The 13,352-nt window shown below is 37.1% G+C and overlaps 1 non-coding gene across 1 annotated transcript; it reads left to right on the top strand.

The window, feature by feature from the left end:
- Nucleotides 1-11,993: 11,993 nt before the first annotated feature.
- On the top strand, nucleotides 11,994-12,067 carry TRNAK-CUU (transfer RNA lysine (anticodon CUU)). The gene has a single exon. It is a non-coding gene; the product is annotated as a tRNA-Lys (tRNA).
- Nucleotides 12,068-13,352: the final 1,285 nt, after the last annotated feature.

The following is a 13,352-nucleotide window of genomic DNA, read 5'->3' as shown; positions in this document are numbered from 1 at the left end:
GAGTTATGTGAAAGTGCCATTTTGGTATGTCAAAAGTAATGAAACATCAGCTATTTCATATGGTTAAACCCAGTAAGAATTAACTTATAATTTTTTTCTATTTATGGAAACTTTAGTTATTTTGCTTCTTTTACATATATCACTATCCTAATCCTTTGAAATATAGGTGTACTTGAGTTATCTTCCTTAAATGATGTTGTGATGTTATTTTTTAGTTGTTATTCATTGTAATGGTAGAGTGATACTGATTTTTTTTGGTCGTGCTCTACTTGTAAGAATGATAATGTAATCTATTTAGGTTTTTACATCGATTCAGTAGGTGTTTCTCATCATATCACTAGCAGGATATGATGCAGAATGTTGTAATGTTGTTGGTCGGTGTTATTTGTATCACTAGTAATAAGCTAAACCCAGATTCATCTGAGTCCTGCACTTAATTCCATCTTAGCCATATATATATTTAGTATATACATACACGTGTGTGTGTGTTTGTGTGTGTGTATGTGTGTGTGTGTATGCAACCTCTTGAACAACTTTTGCATTTTTAGGGTATATTTTCTTTTCAGTAATTTTAAGGGATGGAAGTGTAACTATCTTCATTTTCTAAAGTTAAAAATTTGAATCATATGTTAAATAATTGGACCAAAAAGCATAGTTCTAGTTGGTGGGTATAAAGAGAGTTGAGCAGAGGTCTTTGTAATTTCAAAGCTAAAAGGAACTTTTATAGGTCTGATCCCAAACTGTCATTTATATTGTTGGATAAACAAAAATCTGAAGAGGTTATGTAAAATAATAATGGCAGAATCAAAACAGAAAAAGTATCTTCCAGCGTCCCCCAGTCCTACCGTATTTTTAGGATTCTGTGGTTGCTCAAAAGCATTTTCTGACCATGTTTTAGAATTTTAAATCCAGTATAGTTAATAATTAATACCATTTATAGAATGAATGAAAAATGGATTCACCAATACTCTGATGAAGAACAAAAATATATGCTGTCACATCTCCAGATTGAAGTATTGTATTGTTTCTTAAATCTAATGTAAAAATGGAACAACTATTCATGTGTGGATTTAGGACTTTCTTGTTCTGTTCTACTTATGTATTTGTGCACAGACCAGCCTCCTTTATCTAGTCCTTAGCTATTTAAACAGCACCTGGGATGAATGTGTGGTTATGCTTCCTTCGTAGCAATCTTTTACATGTGGTTTAAATGCTGTCTTTATTAAAGTACTGACGTTGTACCCACGGTGTCAGAAGATAGCAGCTATTCGGAATGCCAGGCAGGATTGATTTCTCTAAAGGCTCCAACACCATCAGGAATCCAGTGAGTGATTGAAACTGACTGGGGCAAAAAGAGCTGGGGGTCGTGCCTTTTATCGCCCAAATGACGGGTTTCTTCTACTTTACACTTTTGGTATCTTGGGAGTCTTTCTTCTGGCCTTTATACAGTTTGGGTATAAACCCAACTGCCCTTGGTGCTTTGGAACCTGACTGGATTGTCAGCTCAGTTTGCCTTCTGTTTTCCTTGTCACAATTTCAAAGAACATTCCAGACGTCAGAGATCTGAATTCTGAAGAGGTCCCTCACTACTCCAGCTCATCACATAATCACTTTGCCAGCAAAATGATGTCCGGGTCCTCAGGGGGCAACAAGAATCCTTGTTTTTGAATCCTCTCACCCAGTTAAAATATTAAAGCCCTCCTGGGAGGAGAGCTGAGGAAATATGATGACGTCATAGTGCACAAATTGAAGGGGTGGCTTGGATGAATGCTGAGTTTAATGAGATAAGAGAGTGAATAAAAGTGAAAGGAAACCCATTTACTATGTCTGGTATCTGATTCTTCATTTTCCCCCACTACTTCGATTATGTGTTTTTATAGACTGTGAATCAAATGGCAGCATTTAGGAAACCGAGGTCAGTTTTAAAATCTTGTACTCCAAAGGTAAGCCTTTGATTTAGATGTTTGTAAATGTGACTTGACATTTAAAGATAGGTGTGCTGTCAGGGTATTCGATTTACTTAATAGAAAAGATGGAGGAAAGCGTGAGCCTCTGATAGAATTCTTTTGTCTCTGAGCCCTGGAATATGAGTAATCAGGAACAAAGCTGCAAGGTATGAGGTGCCGTCTGAATCCTGATGAAACAATTCTAAAAACTGGCAGAATTGACTCATTCCCAGTTTAAGGGTATGAGTTACAATGAGGCTGACTAAAAATACCTGGATGGTTCCTGTTGCTTGCAAAAGTTTGTTTTCATGTTACGTTCAGAACAAATCAGAGGTACCACAGTGCAGACATGATGCCGCCCTGAAGATCTTTATGTGGCGACATTGGCTTATGTCAAGTTCTGATGTGAGAGTACACTGGCTGGCGGCATCCACTGTCATTTCATTTAGCCTCAGGACAGATCTGACGGGGCAGACATCTTTCCTCTTTGTTACTTCACATGGACTCTTCCTGAATGTGTGTGGTCAGAAGGAAGAAGACTCATTTTCTTTGGAATATCAGTCCCAAAACACCTTTCTCTGACATTCAGAGAAGACATGTTTGCTTTGATTTTTGTTCCAACGAGAATAATGTTATTGTTGCCCTTTAAAAAATGTGAGAGAGAGAGAGAGAGAGAGAGAGAGAGAGAGAGAGAGAGAGAGAGAGAGAGAAAAGGGGGAAAGAGACTGATTTGGAAGATTACAAAATAACATCACTTAATCAAAACAGTTTTAAAAGTATACAGTTTACCTATATTAAAAATCATCTTATATATGTCAACTCATCAGTTAACTAATATCTAATTATCACAGGTAAGTAACTGATATCAGCTTAGAAACCACAGGCTTAGAATCCTGGCTCAGCAGATCAAAAAAATAACCAAAAATTAATGTCATTCTCTCACAAAATGACACTATCCTACTGCCCATGAGAAAATCTAATTTTTCAATTGTCCTATTTTTCAGGACCACTACAAAGTTGGTAAAGATTTTAGAAATGAAGTCTAATATCACAGTATTTTCTCCCAGACCACTGATATTAGACCACTCCCTGATGGTGGAGGGATAATCTATGTGTGTTTTTTTTTGTAAAAATACAATATTTAGAGACCAACCATGAGAACTGTACTTAGTAAAAGACCGTTTCTACAAAAGGGTCCTGTCCTTGCTTTTCTTTGATCACTGAGATGAAACATTTTTTTTCATGCTTTGTAAACATTTTAACTTCTTTTGTGAGTTGTGTATCCATGTCTTTGGGTATTATTTTATTAGTGTATCAATGTTTTCATGTCAATTCATATAAGCTTTTTGTGTACTAAAATTAAGTCCTTTATCTCCGTTTTGTTGGCAGATGTTTTTCTAGAGTCCCTTTACCTTTGAATTCTCTTTTTATTATGTTGAACTTGCAAAGCTCAATTTAAACAGTTAGTAAACAAACACTTATTTTCTAACTGTGGTGGAACTGTTAACTGTAGACTTGTTTTAAAAATGTTAATTTTTAGAAAGTATGTTTAGGCACAATTTCAGATTAAATTTTTTATTTGAAATCAAAAGGTGGTAAATATGCCTGAAGAGGTAGGCTAGAGTCACGTCGGGGGCCTTGAATTCTCAGCGCAGGAGCTCAGTCTAGTTTAGATATGTTTCATATCAAACTGGATGCCGTTGTGATCTAAGGTATCAGTGCATGTTAATCTCTTCGAAGTAGTTGACAAGATACCAAAGTATCTGAGCACTGTCACATAATTTCCTTTTTTTTTTTTTTTAACTCTCATGGAAGTCCCCTCTGTGGCAGACCTTTTTATGGGTTTTTCCATATCACATCTAAACCCATGATCACACCTAAAAGGCTTCATAATAAACATGTTTTAACTGACTCTCTAGAACTCAAATTATCCCCCTGGCATTATAAGGTAAACTCATACTCTGTGGCTCTCCTTTTGCTGAGGAAAAGTGTGGTCCTAAGTTGGGTAATGTTATGGCTCCTGATCATAAACCACTTCCTTTTGGAGGGCAGGAGAGTTCAGGGGTTGGAGTGGGGCCGACTAGTTACTAGTTAGGAATTGTGAACAAGCTGCGTGGTCTCTCTATTCCTCCATTTTCTCAGTATAAAGGGGAGTGATAATAGGGGCTTACCTCACAGGGTTGTTATGAAAATGAAATGAATGCACCTTCCTCAGAAAAGTTCTGGTACGTTCTATGTGTTTGATGAATGTTAAATATCGCCACCACCAGCAGGCAGATGCCCCTTGCTCTTTCCTTATCCTCGTTGATGACCTTCTAAGCCCATCTTCTATGCAGTAGGTTTTAAGAGCATGCTAAACCCCAGAAAATTGTGAAGACTTAACATTTTTAATAGTGTGGTAATGAAGCCGTAGACAAGAAGTTGGTGATGGACCCCAGGAAATGACAATTTAAAATCCAACTTCAAAAGGGTCAAAGTTTCTTGTCATAGATGCTTCCCCAGCCCATGTGTCACAAACCTCCATATCCATTTGTGATATTCTAAAAGTTGGATCAAAATAGATGAACAGGATTTGAGAATGTTAATCTCATTTCAGTGTTTAAAGATATATGTTTATCTACCTAATGTGTGTGTTATTACTATATGTATATAGATATTCCTATATATAATATGTGTATGTATATACATGTGTGTATATATTATATATAAATACATCTATATATAAATATATATAGATATATATGTTGATATAAGTTAGAGCTCTAAAAAAAATCTCCATAATTCCAGATCCCTGCTGAGCCTCTTGACGGGAGTTTCACTGCTAATTCACCCCCAGGGGAGTACCTGGAGAGGAGCTTCAGCATGATAAAATACTGTTTACTCCATGCTACAGTAATGGGTTTTTTTGTTCATGGTAGAATATGAGGTGTATCTTCCACTGTTCAGAATGTAACTCCCAACTGAAGAGATTACTGGAATAAAAGTGATTCTGTCTCGGGCCATAAAGAAAATAGGACACATATGTATTCTTCCTTAAATTCAGGAAAGAGAAAAAGACGTCCTGATGTGGCTGATTTTTGTTTGTCTTTTAAACCTAGAACCAGTCTGCTGACACTTAATTACTTCAACTGGTGCAGTAAAGGAGGAAAAGAACTAACATTTACTGAGTGGCCTTCATGTGCACCAGGATGTGAACTCATTTGAGTCTCCAGTGATTCTGTGAGGCTGGTTTAATTACCCCAAATTTATAGGTGGGTGAACTGAATTGTGAAGTAGTTGGTAAATAGGAGAGCTCAGACTTCAACCCAGATCAAGTGATACCCCAAATCATGCTCTTTCCAGGCCTATGCTGTCTGCTGGTAAATTAGATTCTGAATCAGAGAGAGCAGGAAAATTGTTCCAAGTTTTCCAGGTGTAGCATTTCAAGTACTGGCCATGGTTGGCCACACCCAGGGAAGTCAGAGGTAGCTGCTGCTGCTACTCAGACGGTGTGGGGTCGGTGTCCCCCTCAGCTGTGGGTTCCTCCGCAATCTGTTCTCACCAGCTGTTTTCTGGTTTGGGGGTGCTGCATTGCTGTTCACCTCGGCTTTCTGACTTCTAAGCCCTCCTACCTTCCACTAACATTTTAACACTTGGTAGACTTGCTTCCTAACTACTAAAGCCACATTGGTAACAGTTATAAAATTTACCACACTTATTTATTTGAACTTTGATCCAGTGTCTTGAATATCCAACTATAATTCGAGGCGTGTATAACCTCCCGAGAAAAGAGTTGGCAATTAAGATGTCAGCCTTGTCAGGATTCCTGAGCACTGAGCTGATAGGTATTTGGAAATAATATGGATAGAACATATGCTAAAACCTTCTGGCATGTAAATGTGTTGCTCTTCAATGAAACATTTCCAGGATTCAATAGGCAGCCTTTTGCAATGATTGGGATATTCTGGGTTGGTTTCCGTCTTTCTTGGTAAGATTTTTTTAAAAAAAAAAAAACGAAAGAGAGGACGTGTGGTGTAAGGAAAAGCAGATGTGCATGAGAGTCCAACTGATGCAGACTCAAGTTTTAGTCCCGTCCTCCACTGTCTGAGTGCCCCTGGACAAATCACTTTAGTTCTTGGAGCTCTGGTTACCCATCTGTGCACTACAGAGACATGATACGTACTTCACGGGACTGTTTATAACACCCAGTGTGGTGCCCAGCACATAGCATCACTGGGCAACTGTGAATTCTCTGCATCTTGACCTGGAAGGGGAATTTTTTTCTTCAAGTTCTTGCCTTCAATGAAGGCATCTATATGGGGAAAAGACTGATTAAATAAGCCTTTCCTCATATAAGACTGTGTTTCCCTAACAGTTCTATATCTGTTCCATTTCAAATAAAGGTGTTTTCTTTTTTTTTAAGTTTAAGTGTAAGACCCGAAAACATAAAACTCCTAGAAGAAAATATAAGAAGTGAATTTGCAGACATTACCCTTAGTAATATTTTTATTGGGCAAGGGAAGTAAAAGAAAAAAATGAACATAAACATATGGGATTACATCAAACTAAAAAGCTTTTTCACAGAAAGGAAACCATCAATAAAACAAAAAGCCATCCTACTGAATGGAAGGTATTTGTCAAGGATACATCTGATAAAAGGTTAATATCCAAAATTTATATAAAAAAAAACTCATTGAACTCACAAAAACCAAAAACACAAACAACCCAATTAAGAAATGGGCAGAGGACATGAAGAGGACATTTTTCTAAAGAGGACATACAGATGGCCAACAGACATATGAAAAAATGCTCACCCTCCCTAATCGTTAGAGAAATGCAAATAAAAACCACGATGAGATACCACCTGACGGGGGTCAGAATGGCCGTCATCAAACAAAGATTTAAGCTCTCTCATTTCCCTGATACGTCTGCATGAGATAAGACGTGCACTCAATACACAACAGCTTGTTGGGTATATTCCATACATCTGTTCAGTGCAAGTGTTCTTCCTGCCGGATCTGGGGTGCATTGAGTTGAGAGTCACATTTTTCTGGTAGACTTAGCTATTGATGATTCCAGCACATTTATCATGACGTAGGTGATGCTTTTGAAATTGTGGAGGAGGCTGAAATGACTAATTTGGCAGGTCAAAGCTTAAAGCCACAGGAGAAAACACTTTCGGCTGGCTAGGGACTATGTTCCATGTCAGATTTCTCTTCTCTCTTCCATGGATTCTGTGTTCCCTGATAAAGACCGACCTTTCCTACCTGCCTGCCTTATTAAATAAACTCAACAATTTCTGCAAGTGATGTTAAATATACCCAAACAAAGGTTAACTGCTTATGTGTACAAGCCTAACAAGATTTTACCTTAATCAGCTATTAGACACTCTCCAGTATTGAAAATTAAAATTGACAACTGTTTTTTTTTTACTTTTAATTCAACAGATATTTGAATGCTTTTATACACAAGGCATACTTTTTCATGAAAAAGTAAATATGTTTAATCACCAAACGAGGGAAGACTTTCCTTTCTACAGAAATACATGTTTTAGAAAGGATGATGTATACCTTTTAAAAATCGTCTCATGAGACCAGTTACTTTGATTAATCAAAGCTTTTCAATTATTTATAGTGTTGTACTGTTATTATTCCCAAAGAAAATATTTTCCAGCCCAATTTACAATTGTGTTTATTTTTGTCCTAATTCAGCCATTGAAACTATAAGAAATGCATCATTTTTTAAAATCAGGAAATACAGGGAAATGAAGAATGATACCTTTCATTTTTAATATCATTTTCTAATTGTCCACAGCACTGCCCATGAACAGCTAGCACTAAATTTTCTGTTGGTTTGCAGTCTGTTGATAGCGCTGCATTTTTATTTTCCCTAGCGCTTCTTTATAGACAGAATTAAGCTGAAATATGTTACTCCCTACTAATGATTTGGAGCCCTGGAAATAATCAGTACCAATATGACAGCCCTGCAGCATGACTTGAGGAAGCAAGAAGCGTTGTTGAAGGTCTGAAAGAGTATTTAGAAGGTCGTGTATGTTTTCTATTGCTTTGACATTATTTTATTTTTTTGGACCATCCTTATGAAATGGGCAGAGAAGCTCTTCTTAATTTCTCTTTAGAGACCGAGAAATGGAAGCTCGGCTTATGTGACTTACACAAAGTCTCACAATGGATCTATCTGTGACTAGAACCCGGACCTCGGTCCAGTGTTTTTCCCACTGTCCCACAATCCAACTTACTCATTTAAGAGACCACATGTCCCCATTCACATCATTTCCTTGTGAGATGCAGGCAAGCCCAGTTCCTTGGGGGCCAGGACGTTGAACATTGATGTCTGGAATCTGTAAGTAAGTATAGAGAAACTAACACACCAGTCCACCAATGCATGTGAATCATTTCTTGTAGGTCTCTGCTTTTCCCTTCTTTCAGAGCATTTTGGTCTGGGCTCATCACACCTGGTGATATGTGTTGTTTATTTTCCCCCCTGTGGAACCTAGATTGAGCAAGACTGAGAGCTGGTCTGTGCCTATCAGCTGTGCTGATGCCAGTAAGTTCACTGTTTATGTTTACCAGACTTAAGCTTTTAAGATAAGGCTCTATGGAACTGAATTATTCATTTTCAAGCACAGACTTGTCAGTGCTGTGATCAACCATATTCAAAGATGGTGAAAAAGATACTATTATAAAAGAATAAATTATAATAATGTCTTTATTGGAAAACTAAGACAGCAAAACCTAAAATAAATCTAACGTTGTTCAGTAGCAATCTTGAGAACAGCATAGAGAGTAGATGATGAATGGTAGTACTTATGGAGTGAAGGTCCACTTGCTACCTGCTAACTCTTGAATGTATTGATTTAGTTTTATGGAGCTTGGTTATTGTGTTTCAGTGATAAGGTGCACTTCCTATGGGTGCACCTTTCTTTCCCGTGGGGGAGTTGTCTGCTTAGAGTACATAGATGGTGAGGGATTGTTTTTACAGAAGAGCTCATAGCATTCGGGAACTTCCTTCCGGATTTTTGGTTCTAGAAATGCCAAGGATATTATTCTATCTTCCTTTTTTTTTTTCTTTTGCAAATATAGGTAACCTTGAAAAATATACTGAGTAGTTAGCGTCTATTTCCACAGCTCTGGCATGGAAATTTCTTACAGGCTCGAACTGCTGCATAGATTGGTTGCTATGCAACCAGGAGAGAAGTTCACAAGCTTTATCACAAGCCAGCAATCAAATGAGAGACACTATTTTCTTTTGAGTATGTATTTTGAAAAATCAGCTCTTGTTTTTGTTATTCTGTATTTACATCCTTTGGGGAGTTTTCATTTGTAGAAATGCCTTTTCCAGAGAAACTTTATTTTATTTGTTGAAAGCACTTTGGTTTTATCTTGCTAGAAAATCAAAAAAAGGTATGCCCCACCTCACTGGCAGTAGGTGTTGAAATGAGGTCTTGAAGCAGATAAAATAGTTCTTACAAAAACATAATGGAGTCAAATACTGATTTAGCTACTCTTCTACTAAGAAAACATCCATGGAGCTTTGCATTCTTCTACTTCTGGTCTTTACTTATTGTGCATTTCTCTGATATAAATCAGTGGCTTTGAACCTGCAGTACCCGCACCTCTCTTGTCCTAGAGAGTCATTTCTGAATAAAACAATTATTTAAACCTTTATAATCAGGATTTATTCTGACTGAATTCTTTGGAGCTGCCTTTTCTGTAAATCCTTCTTGACCTTAACAGCTCTTGTCTTTCAAATACTAATGAACTACCATTTAAACAAATGCTTGAGCAAATACTTGTAACCAATGTTTATATTTTCAGTTATCCGTTTTTAATTGTTCACTGATGTTTATTGAAGGAGGCTGAGGGGTGTGCTTCAGAACTGTTCATAGTACTCTTACAGGTAGAAAAGAGGATATGCGAAGACTAAAATCATACAGATCTTAGCCTGTGTCCCACGGGAGGAATTGATGGATTGAAGAAACTGCATATCAGGGAACTTGATCCTGATGACGGGCAAAACTGCAGTCTGGATTATTGAACTAATAGCTAGTGATGACTAAGAAGAAGTGATAATTAGGGGCTGACATGATTTCACTAGGAAAACCTCAGGATTTAGACCTGTTTTCTTTCTGATAATGTTACTATGCTGGTGATTCATGTAATTCTGTAGCCACTGGATATAGATTTTAGGAACACATTTGATGAAATTTCTTATGATAAGCAACATTCCATTATTGCAATCACTAACTTTTATGCTTTAAAAGAGCACTTAGTATTTTTTCCCCTGCAAATGGCTATGTAAATTATTTGAAGGAATGAAACAGAACATTAAAACTGATATAAATGTTGTTGAAATTCAGGGACATGAGCATTTGCATATAAACATTATCATTTACATTTTCCCCTTGTACTGTGGGAAAAATATTTTGCTTTTTATCTTTTAAGGTTTGTATTTAGTGTTTTATTGCATGAAGCCATGCTCACATTTTAGGACAGAGACTCCAAGCATTCAGGTTGAGCTTATGTTTACCATTCCTGCCCTCCCAAAGCAAAGGTGATTCCTTCCAGTTCAGGCCTTGGCCACTATTCAGGTTTTGTGTATGAAGTGTCAGTGTGTCAATGACTACTGGGAAAAGGCCTGATACTGTCTCTCTGTTTCCACATTTTCTTTGAGAGCCTTGTAGAAAAATGGAGAGTGAACTATCTTTAATCCATAAAGCAGTAGTTAGAAATGCTGATTTGTTTCATTTCCTCAATCCACAAACATTTGCCTAGGAGGGTCCTTCATTGGTTTGAAGATCAGTGGGGCAGGTGCATTCTTGTCACATGCTAAATTCTCACATTGACCTTATTTTTAGAGCACTTGGCCTACTGATAAAGCCCGTGAACCCCTTTGCAGAAGAAACATGCCTAACTATAGTATGATACAGAAAGTAAAATGTTAGAGAACTTAATTATATTAAAATAGTTATTGAAAGATTAAAAATTGTGATAAAGTAAGTTTCTTAATGCATTAAATAATAAGATCTAGCAGAGGGTTAATAGCAGCTGTATTTTGGAAGTCGTGATGAATTTACACAATATTATGTGATACCGGCCTAACTATAGTATGATAGGAAGTAATTATTTCTGCTGGTGACATAGTCATGGGTACCGCTAATACTTTGTGGCTTGTATCATGCCTATATTTATAACATAAGGAGATGCTAGATTTCAGTTAGTTGTTTGTGAAAATAAAGATGTGCTTTTCCTGGTCCAAGATCTATCCACAGACCCATGGGTTGGGGTAGGGGGAGGTGTCCATATACCCTGATTTTAAAACCCCTGTTTATAAGTTTACCATTGTAACTGTAATGTTCACAGAAGTAATTGTTTTAAAAAGTAAAGCATAATATTAATATAAAATTATGATATATCCTTTTCAGTTGGTAAACTCTCTGAGGTTAGAATCCATGGGGATATTTCAGTTGGTATGTATAGCTTAAAACTATATTAAGTATATATAATAGACACAAATGAGTTTCAAACATGTATATTGTTCATGTGGCCTAGTTATCAATTATCAATAAAATAGAATGATAAATCTTTACAGAAGGTGCCAAATGGCTGCTCCCTTTGCCATGCTTTCATTATACTGTTGAAAAGCATACGAGGTAAAGCCATAGTTTAAATAGAGTTCATCTAAACGGTCTGTAAGAGAGAGGCCAAAGGGAAACTCATTAGTGAGTAACTCCAGTAGGTATATTGAAAATCTTCTATACAAATAATAGCACTGATGTCATAGGTAATTGTGGGTTGATACAGACATAACACTTAGCGCCATGCCTGTCACATAGTAAGACCTTGTATTGGTGCTATTATTACTGTTCCAACATGTTATTGCTACTAAGTTCTACAGATTTGCTGTGGAGGCCATAGAGCTTTGTTTCTTATTTCAAAGAACCACATTTACATATAAAACAGTATCAATTTAGGCCCTTATCAGCCCATGATTATGGGATGACTTTAGGGACATACTTTAGCTTTTTAAAAATAGGTAATATGTTGGGGCGGCCGGTTAGCTCAGCTGGTTAGAGCGTGGTGCTCTTAACAACAAGGCTGCTGGTTCGATCCCCGCATGGGCCACTGTGAGCTGCGCCCTCCACAACTAGATTGAAACAGCTACTTGACTTGGAGCTGATGGGTCCTGGAAAGACACACTTAAAAAGAAAAAGGTAATATGTGAACATTATGTAAAATATCAAACCTATAAAAGTATAGACATATTAAAAATAAATCCCCTGTTTCTTTTTACCCCAGCAATCCAGTCACCCATCTCAAAGGTACTGTTTTACATATAAAAGTAATAGATTCATCTTTAAAGGGGCATTTTATGCACATATAGGTTTTACACACACACGTATAGTCTTAAATGTAGAAATGATTGCATGCTATACATATTGTACTTCACCCTGAGTATATCAATAAATGATATATTTGTGAGATCATTCTATATAGAGTTGCCTTGTTTTTCTTAAATGAACTTTTTGTTTTAGAATAATTTCAGACTCCCTGAAAGATTGCATAGGTAGGTCAGAGTTACTATACTCCACTTCCCTATGGTAAACGTCTTACATTACCATGGTACATTTGCCAGAACTAACCAGCACTGGTGCATAACTATCAACTAAACTCCACATTCTATTTGGATTCTCTAGTTTTTCCCTAATGTACTGTTCTCTGTTCCAGGAGCCATATCACATGTAGTCATCTGTCTCCTGTAGCCTCCTCCAGTCCGTGATAGTTTCTCAGGTTTTCCTTGTTTTTGATGACTTCGACTGTTTTGAGAAATGCTCATGAGGTGTTTTGTAGAACGTCCCTTTATTTGAGTTTACCTGGTGTTTTTCTTATGGTTAGCCTGGGATTACGGGTTTGGGGAGCATGACCACAGAGATGAAGTGCCCTTCTCATCGCCACTATCAAGAGTACATGCTATCAACATGGCTTATCACCAGTGATGCTAACCTCAGTCACCTGAACACGGTAGTGTTTGCTAGGTTTTGCACTAAAAAGTTACTTTTCCCTCCCCTTCCATACTATTCTTTTTGGAAACAAGTCACTAAATGCATCCCACACTCAAGGAGTGGGCACTGAAGTTCTCCTTCCTTGAGAGGAGGGTGGTGTGTGTGTGTGTGTGTGTGTGTGTGTGTGTGTGTATGTTTAATGATTTTATAATAGTCCATTGGACTTTATATGACATGTGAAAAGTCTATTTTTGACTTCTGTTAATTCTCCCCACAATAAAAATCAAATCCAGAGTTCTAAAGATGCCTCCCCAAATCTAACTTCACTCTCTATATTTCTTATTTTGGGAAACTTCTCTTTAGCTGCCTGGAGATCTCATTTTCTTTCTTTCTTTATAATTTCCTAT

This window comes from Rhinolophus ferrumequinum, chromosome 16, assembly GCF_004115265.2.
Source record: "Rhinolophus ferrumequinum isolate MPI-CBG mRhiFer1 chromosome 16, mRhiFer1_v1.p, whole genome shotgun sequence".
NCBI lineage: Eukaryota > Metazoa > Chordata > Mammalia > Chiroptera > Rhinolophidae > Rhinolophus > Rhinolophus ferrumequinum.
The sequence above is the reverse complement of the archived record's forward strand: the minus strand, read 5'-3'. Positions and strand labels throughout refer to the sequence as shown.